Here is an 8,434-nt window from a genome sequence, read left to right on the forward strand (position 1 = left end):
TTGGGTAATGATAATATTGAATATTTCTGCATCTTGAACATGTTAATGAAAATAAATTTTAATTTCACTATGATTTTCTAACAGCTTGCCTTTAATTTTATTTAAATTTTCATCATATTTTTATAATGAAGTCCTAATTTCTAAGTTGCAAAAACGAGATGTTACAATAGTGGTATCAGAGCTGGTCTTTTGCTATCTATATCTAAGTATTTTTATAATGAAGGAAAAAATGCAAGGAGAAATAGACATGTGGCATGAGGGAGTTTTTTTATTATATTGTTAATAGAGAAAACTTAAAATTCAAAGAATCTGAACTGTAATATTAAAATTCAGTGCGAAAAATGTCAAAAAACTTTGATGAGGTGAAAAGTACAATGATTCTTAGATTAATGGTAAACATTAAATTATATAGATAGATTAATATAAAGAAATAATTTGAATGTGAAAAATGATTTCAGTTTCATTTAATGTTCAATGACTATTACTTTTTAACATAACAAAACTTAGTTGTGGTAAACACTCAATTTTAGTGGGGTAATCGACATGAACCAATCACTAATTGATATTAAATTATTAGTAGCATATAAAATATATAATGTAAAAAGTAGGAAGAAAAATATGTGAGGAGGAGGTGACATGAGGCGTGAAGGAATAAATGTAAGGAGAAAGTGACATGTGCCATGAGGGAGTTTTTTTTATTATATTGTTAATAGATAGATAGAAGTGGAATCTTTATATGCTCATAATTTGAATTTGACTTTCTAAATCATTGTTAACCACAAGTGAATTATTATAAGAAGTGTGCATGATAAAGGTATAATGATAGGAAAAAAATATGTTTGTACCTTTAGATATGTATATTTGTCCATAATGCTAATAATGTACTTTTGATATCGTGCCACTTTAGTTTTAGTGAGATATTGCTAAACTAATTTTTCTTCCATCCTCTCCATAAGTAGTGGTAATTGAATTAGCTAAATTATTGATTCTATCTTTGTACATTTTTACATCATCTATATTAATTAATATTTTGAAATTAAATATTAACACTATCTAATATAACTATAACGTATATTAATATATGCGTAGGTACTGTACTTTCAGTCTTTCTTTTGTTCCATGTGCATTAGCATCTGCTATGTAGTTATATATCTAAATCCAAGTGGTGCATAAGTGTAATAAGGAATCAAGACTATATAGTTCTAATTATAAAAGTTGATTGGGTAATTGGTTTGGTATTCATCATAGAAATATTTTATGTAATTTTATGAAATAAGGATTAATAGCAAAAAGACAATACTAGTTGTAAAACGTCTTAACAATAATCGTTGATATCTAGGAAACTTATTCTAAGGCGGATTTGGTGGTATTTAGACTGGGAACCACTTTCATTTTTTATTTTGAATGTTTTTCTTCTTTTTGTTTCCTGTTTTTCATTGACGGTCAAATCTGAAAACAAACCCAAACCTCATTGGTAATTCCTGGATGACCAAAACTCCTGCAACCATTTATTTTCCTGCATGCACGATGCATATGTGAAGTGAGTCATATAACGGTATATAGATGTAAAGGAGATGAGATCATTTCTTTATAATCTATTCCATTAGAAGTTCATGCGTATGAATAGATTTTCTGTATTGACCAAACAAGGTTTTAGCACTTTTGGGTCAAGTCTTAGATTAGTATATTATAAAGCATTTTTCTTTAATTAGTCATTGCGATACAGATTGCGGTTGTTGCAATGTAATTATTGTGAGTAAAAACATATTTTTGACCTTGATGCGGTCTGGTGCGACCATAGTTGACAAAATCGAGATCCTACGTAATATCGGAAGGGGTATGTAAAAACGTAAATCGTGTGATCGTAACACGGATCATAACATCCAAACGAACATTAAAGAATATTTTAGTGTAAACAAATATGATGATGTTAACATAATATCAAGAAGTTTTTACATTCATAATTTATAATATATATAAAAATTTAATTACATATATTATAACAAAAGGACAATGTATGTTCTCAATTATATAAATGAATAAATTTAATAGTAACACATTTGTTAGGAATTTTTGAAAGTAAAATTAAAAATGATGAACCCCACTGTGTTGTGAAAGTGGGGAAGACAAAAAAAAATGAATTTTAAATTAATTTGTAATTATCAGAGTTTAACACAGTAAACGATAAATGGTTAGAATTCTAAAAAATATTTGGAAGCCCACTTTAGTAGCTTTTTTAACAGGCCAAAATATTTGACATTAACACAAATGATTAGAAATTAGAATACTTAAAAGACATTTCGAAGCCCTCTTTTGTCCCTCTTTTAATTAGCCATAGCACAAATATTAAGAATAGCACAATTAATGAAAGAATATTAAAGGGTACTACTTCTTCATCTTCTTCAATCTCCCTTTCTTCAGCCTCACCTTTTTTTTTTCCGGTGAACATTCAACCTCACCTTCTTCAATCTTAACAACTGCTTCCATACCTTATGAATCAGTAACCCTATAACAAATAGTCCTAATGATAAGAAGAAGTCACATAAAAGAATGACATTTACCACCGCAACTCAATGAGGAAAAAATATGTGAAAGGAATTGAAGTAGAAACAAAAGAATCATAACGATCTCAGGATCTTTCTGTTTTCCACGGCGATCCTAGCAACAATGGCAAAATCTTTTTTTCAGTGATATCGTGCCTCGCAATTGATGGCAAAGTCATAAAATTGTATGATCTTGTAAGATGGATCGCGATTTTAACCACTATGTGTGCGACCCAATACATTTGTATTGCAGACTGATGCGGTCCAAATGCAATCCAATACGATTACATTACAATCTGTTGTAGCCACATTGATTCGGTATCACACCGCAATTACAATGTGATGTGATTGTGACAGTCACCACAGCCTCAATATTGCAGCTACAATCACGTGATCTAAACTACAAATAAGCTTTATTTATAAGCATATATTAAAAGCAAAAATATCCATGAGAAATACCATTTTCACTTAATGAAGATGCTTTCCTCATCCTGGGAGGCATACCAGAAATTAAAGCAGCCAACACATTCCAACTGAAAAGGCAACAAACCAATCAAACCAAGCCATAAAAGAGAATGAAGAAAATTTTATGAATAAATATGTAAACCTGATAATGGTCATTACTATGTCCACCATGAATATTATCCCTTACTCCGACCTTAGAATTGGTGCATCTTGAGTAGCGAGCATCTGTCATATGTTTCAGAGGTATAATTGGGAAGCTACTTATGCTATGTTTAGATCTTCTATGATTCAATTTTAATATTGTGAGATTATTTTTGTAATAATTTTATTTTGAGTAGTTTGTGTAATGTTTTTCAAGTATACATCTATATGGCAGAAGATGGAGGACTAGATACTAGTTTTTTTAATGGGTAAGTCACGGTAGTTTTAGCTATATTATTAATGTGATGTGGGCATGTACATGGACAAGCAACACCAACAACAGCAAGGTCTATTTAAATGCATTGAATCTCACAACATAAACATACAACTCTCATACAAATTTTAAAAGCTCTTATACACATTCCAGAATTATTTTGTGCACTTTTGATAAGTAGTTCTTAAACTTTCAAAGTTGATTTTTCTGAAGTTGCTTAAAGTAAAGTATTTCAAGTTTACCAACTTATAAATAACATTATTACTAAGTATACAAAAGAGTTGATTGGATTGCAAGTTACATTACTTTCAAACTTGTAAAGGCAATTCCGCCATTGTTGAAAATTCTTCATTATTATTGCAGAATACTTTCTTTCACAAGGGTGTGATAAGAAAGGAGATTAGAATATCTTGGAAAGGTGTTTTTCCAAGGCTGAATAAGGATTAGGGAGTGTGTAAGGTACATAGAGATCTCGGGGTAAAATATTGTAATTGCAACTCATAATCTTTAGTGGAAAAATCTCTTGTGCTGCAAGAGTATTGGACATAGCCTTCGGTGGACAAGAAGGTGAACCAATATAAAAATCCTTGTGCATTCTCTTCTCCCTTATCTCTTTGATTATTTATTAGGTTAACTCTTGATTTTGTAGAAAAAGTGACCATAATTGTAAGTCAACTAATTCACCCCCTCGTAGTTGCAATCTCATCCTTACAATTGGCACCGGAGCTATGTTTGAGTAAGATATTCTGAAATCTGATCCTATATCAAAGATGACCTCAAGATCATTCCTAGGAGAATGTTCCAACATCAACCACCCTCCAAGCTTTGTTGGAGAATGCTATGACTTTTGAGAAATTAGAATGAGGATCTTCATAGAATATCAAGACTTGGACATATGGAATGCAATTGAAGAAGGACCATATGAACCATTCACTATAATAAATATCGTAAGATAAGTAAAACCCAAATCTTCATGGATTGATGAAGATAAAAAGAAGGTGCAATATGATCTCAAAGCAAAGAACATCCTCACATCAGCACTTGGCATACACGAGTTCTTTAGAGTATCAAATTACAAATCTGCCAAAGAAATGTGACATACTCTAGAGACAACACATCAAGGAAGAGAGGAGGTAAAGAGATCAAGACTCAACACTCTTTCCCAAGAATACGAAATTTTTCGTATGAAATCTAGAGAAAATTCTAGATCTTCAAAAGAGGTTTACTCATCTTATAATTCACCTTATTGCTCTTGGTAAGGTACTATCAAACAATGACTTGAAATTGAAGGTTCTAAGATCACTCACCAGAACATGGCAACCCAAGGTAACGACCATTTCTGAAACGAAAATTTTATCGAAAATGTCTTTGGCTGCTTTGTTTAGTAAATTGTAGGAACATGAATTAGAACTCAGCCAACTTGTCCAACAAGAAGATCAAGAAAAGAAAAAGAAGAATATTTATCTCCAGGAAAAAGTAGACAAATATGAATCATCAGAAGATGAATCTGAAAAGGAAGAGATGGAAGATATGAGTCTTCTTGTAAAGAAGTTCAGCAAGTTCCTTAAAAGGAACAAGAGTGGCAAAAATGGACAAATGAGGAAATTCACCAAGAATAATGACTCCTCCACTTCAAACCAAAATTTCACATGCTTCGTATGTGGCAAGTCTGGACATATGAAGATGGACTGTACAAACTTGAAAAAGAACTCCTTCAAAGGGAAGGACGAAACGAGGATTGCACGGAGAGCCTATATTGCTTGGAAAGAAAATAATACCAGTTCCATTTCTGAACAAGAAAATGAAGAACAAGCACATCTTTCCTTGATGTCATCTCATCGTTCTGATGATGAAGAGGTAAATAATACTCAACTATATTCTTCTGAATAACAAACTACATTTAATGACTTGCATGATGAATATGTTAAACTCACAAAAATGTTTCTAAAACAAAAAACTGAGTTAGATGCATTTAGAAACAAACTCTCATCATCTTCATGTCAAAAATGCACTATTATTGAAAATAAAGTTTCAAATTTAAGTCTTGAACTTAATAAGATGAACAAGAGTAGTAAAAGTTTAGAAACGATCATTAATGATCAAAGACACTCAACAGATCGAAGAAGTCTTGGCTATTCAAAAAGCTATGTTTCTAAGAAACAAAGTGTCTCAACTAAGATAAACTTTGAAAAACAAGGTATCCATGCATTTAAAAGTAGTATAAATAAATCTAGGATACATGAACTTCAACCCACATGCACATATTGCAAAATCCATGGACATACACCGAATACTTGTAAAATTAGAAAATATGGTGTACCCCTAGGTCTTTTTAGATGGGTTGAGAAAGGTACTAACTATGTAGGACCCAAAGAATATTGGGTACCTAATAAAACTTAAACTGTTTTGTAGGAAAATTTGAGAGCCGTCTGCAACTTATGGTACTTGGATAGCGGCTCCTCAAAACACATGACGGGCGATAGAAACAAATTCTCTGTCCTCACTCCATGGGACAAAGGCTATGTCACATATGGTAATAACAACAAGGGAAAAATAGTTGGAGTTGGTAGAATGGGCAAGCCACCCTCAACAACCATAGAAGGTGTATTATATGTTGAAGGGCTAAAGCACAATCTTCTAAGCATAAGTCAATTATGCAACAAAGGCTTCCATGTGGCATTCTACCCAGATAAGTGCATCCTTGAAAGTAAGAATTCTCAAAACTCTAAAGTCATTGGTAAGAGGATAAATAATATATATATATGATTGGCATAGCCTCTTCCTAACCAATAACATGTTTAGTTGCAAATGATAATCATGATGCATGGCTTTGGCATAAGAGAATTGCTAATATTCATATGGACCATTTGAATAAACTTATAAAGAAAGATTTAGTTGTTGGTATACTCAAAATGAAGTTTGTTAAAGACAAACTATATAGTGCTTATCAAATGGGTAAACAAACAAAGACTTCTTTTAAACCTAAGCACATGGTTTCTTCCGATAGACCACTGCAATTACTACACATGGACTTATTTGGCCCCTCAAGGACAAAAAGTTATGGTATTAACTACTATGTTCTTGTTATAGTAGACGACTTTTCAAGATATAGTTGGACTCTATTCTTATTTCATAAGAATGAGGCACTAAAAGCCTTTAGGATTTATGCTAAAAGAGTTCAAAATGAAAAATCACTAAAAATCGCTACTATAAGAAGTGATCATGGGGGAGAATTTCAATAAAACATGTATACATATTTCACATAACATATGAGAAGTTTGCCTTGTGAAACATATGCATAAATGCTCTAGTTAATCGATTAACAGGTAAGCTTAATCGATTAACGTAACTGACTTTATGTTGAATGTGTGTTTTCTGTTTCAACTGATTTGGATGTCATTCTGTAAGTCCGTGAATCGATTAAAGGGTAGTCTTAATCGATTAACGTGTCTGTTTTATGTTATAACTGAAATCTGTTTTAACTGTTATAACTGCTTAACTATTTAACTGTTTTTGCAACGTCTTTAACTACTTATTCACTGTGCTATAAATATGAGGCTTCACTGAGAGCTCATAAGCATTCATTCTATCTGTTTAGGACTGTATTAGAGAGCACTTGCATTCGTATTTTCACTGTTATTTTGCATGAGAGTTGCATGTGTGAGAAGAGAGATTATGCTGTTTTTCTGTAACATGCTTTATATTTCTGCATAATTTGATATTCATTTGATATTGCTCACATGATCATGCATTAGATTCTGATTGAAAGAAACTTGTTATATACTATATTCTGATTAAATCACTTTTATATTGATGGCTTAATTGATTAGGATAAGGGTTAATTGTTAGTCTTTACATTGTAATATTTTAGGCTTTATGTGCTTAGAATACCTTGATTTTAACGTGTGTTGTGTAGTATGGATTTGTCTCTTGTTGTGAAATCACCATAGAGATTGAGGTTCTTCACCAAGGCAGGGAGGTCTTGATTTGAGGATAAGATTCTTGGCTGGGGCATGTTCGCGAGAAAGGTTTTCTCAAGAGGCGAAAGGGTAGAAGTCAAACCAGGTTTTAGAGATCCTAGATTTCAAGAAGGGAGCATCCCTTGTGCTTGTAAATAGAATTGGTAACTGTATCTTAATTCAATATTGTGAAGAAAGAAAATCTCCCTAATCCAGAAGGGGAGGCCTGGATGTAGTTTGCAGTGGACCGCAAACGAACCAGGATAAAAATCCTTTTGCACTGTTCTTTCTTTCTTTATCTTGTTTCTGTTTCTTGCATTGATACACTGAATATATACTTGATAATTCGGATATCTGTTTAATGCTGTATAGTTAACACTTGTGTGCAATAATATCTGAAATATATATGTTTAAAGTGTATCTTATCTGTTGTGCAAATTGCTTGTTTAATCAATCTGTTCTGTAACTATGTTAATTGATTAAACCCTTCCATTAATCGATTAACTGGACAGTTTTCCAGTTGTTGGGTTGTTGTTAAAAAGCGTTAATTTTTAACCGCCACACCTATTCAACCCCCCTTCTAGGTGTTCCTAGACCACTAATACCTAACAAGTGGTATCAGAGCCAGTACGACGTGCTAGCTCAACCGCATCCTCGTGATCCTAAGGGAATTAAAATGGGTTCCACCAACCCCTTTGGCGGTGATGGCGCATCCATTAACCGCGCTCCCGTATTTAGTGGCGAAGGTTACGCCTACTTGAAAGTCCGGATGAAAATCTTTATCGAGGCTATTGATTCGGATATTTAGGAATCTGTGATCAATGGTCCTTTCGTCCCACTTCACTTAGTGGATGGCGAACCGAAAGAAAAACCTAAGAGTCTATAGACCGATGAGGAACGCAAGAAGGTTCAAGTCAACCTTCGCGCCAAGAACATCATAACCTCGGCCCTATTCTATGATGAGTTCTTTCGGATCTCTCAATGTCAAAGTGCCAAGGAAATGTGGAACACTTTACAAGTGACTCACGAAGGCACTAGCAAGGTCAAGCGCG

The sequence above is a fragment of the Lupinus angustifolius genome, unplaced genomic scaffold, assembly GCF_001865875.1.
Source record: "Lupinus angustifolius cultivar Tanjil unplaced genomic scaffold, LupAngTanjil_v1.0 Scaffold_452, whole genome shotgun sequence".
Lineage (NCBI taxonomy): Eukaryota > Viridiplantae > Streptophyta > Magnoliopsida > Fabales > Fabaceae > Lupinus > Lupinus angustifolius.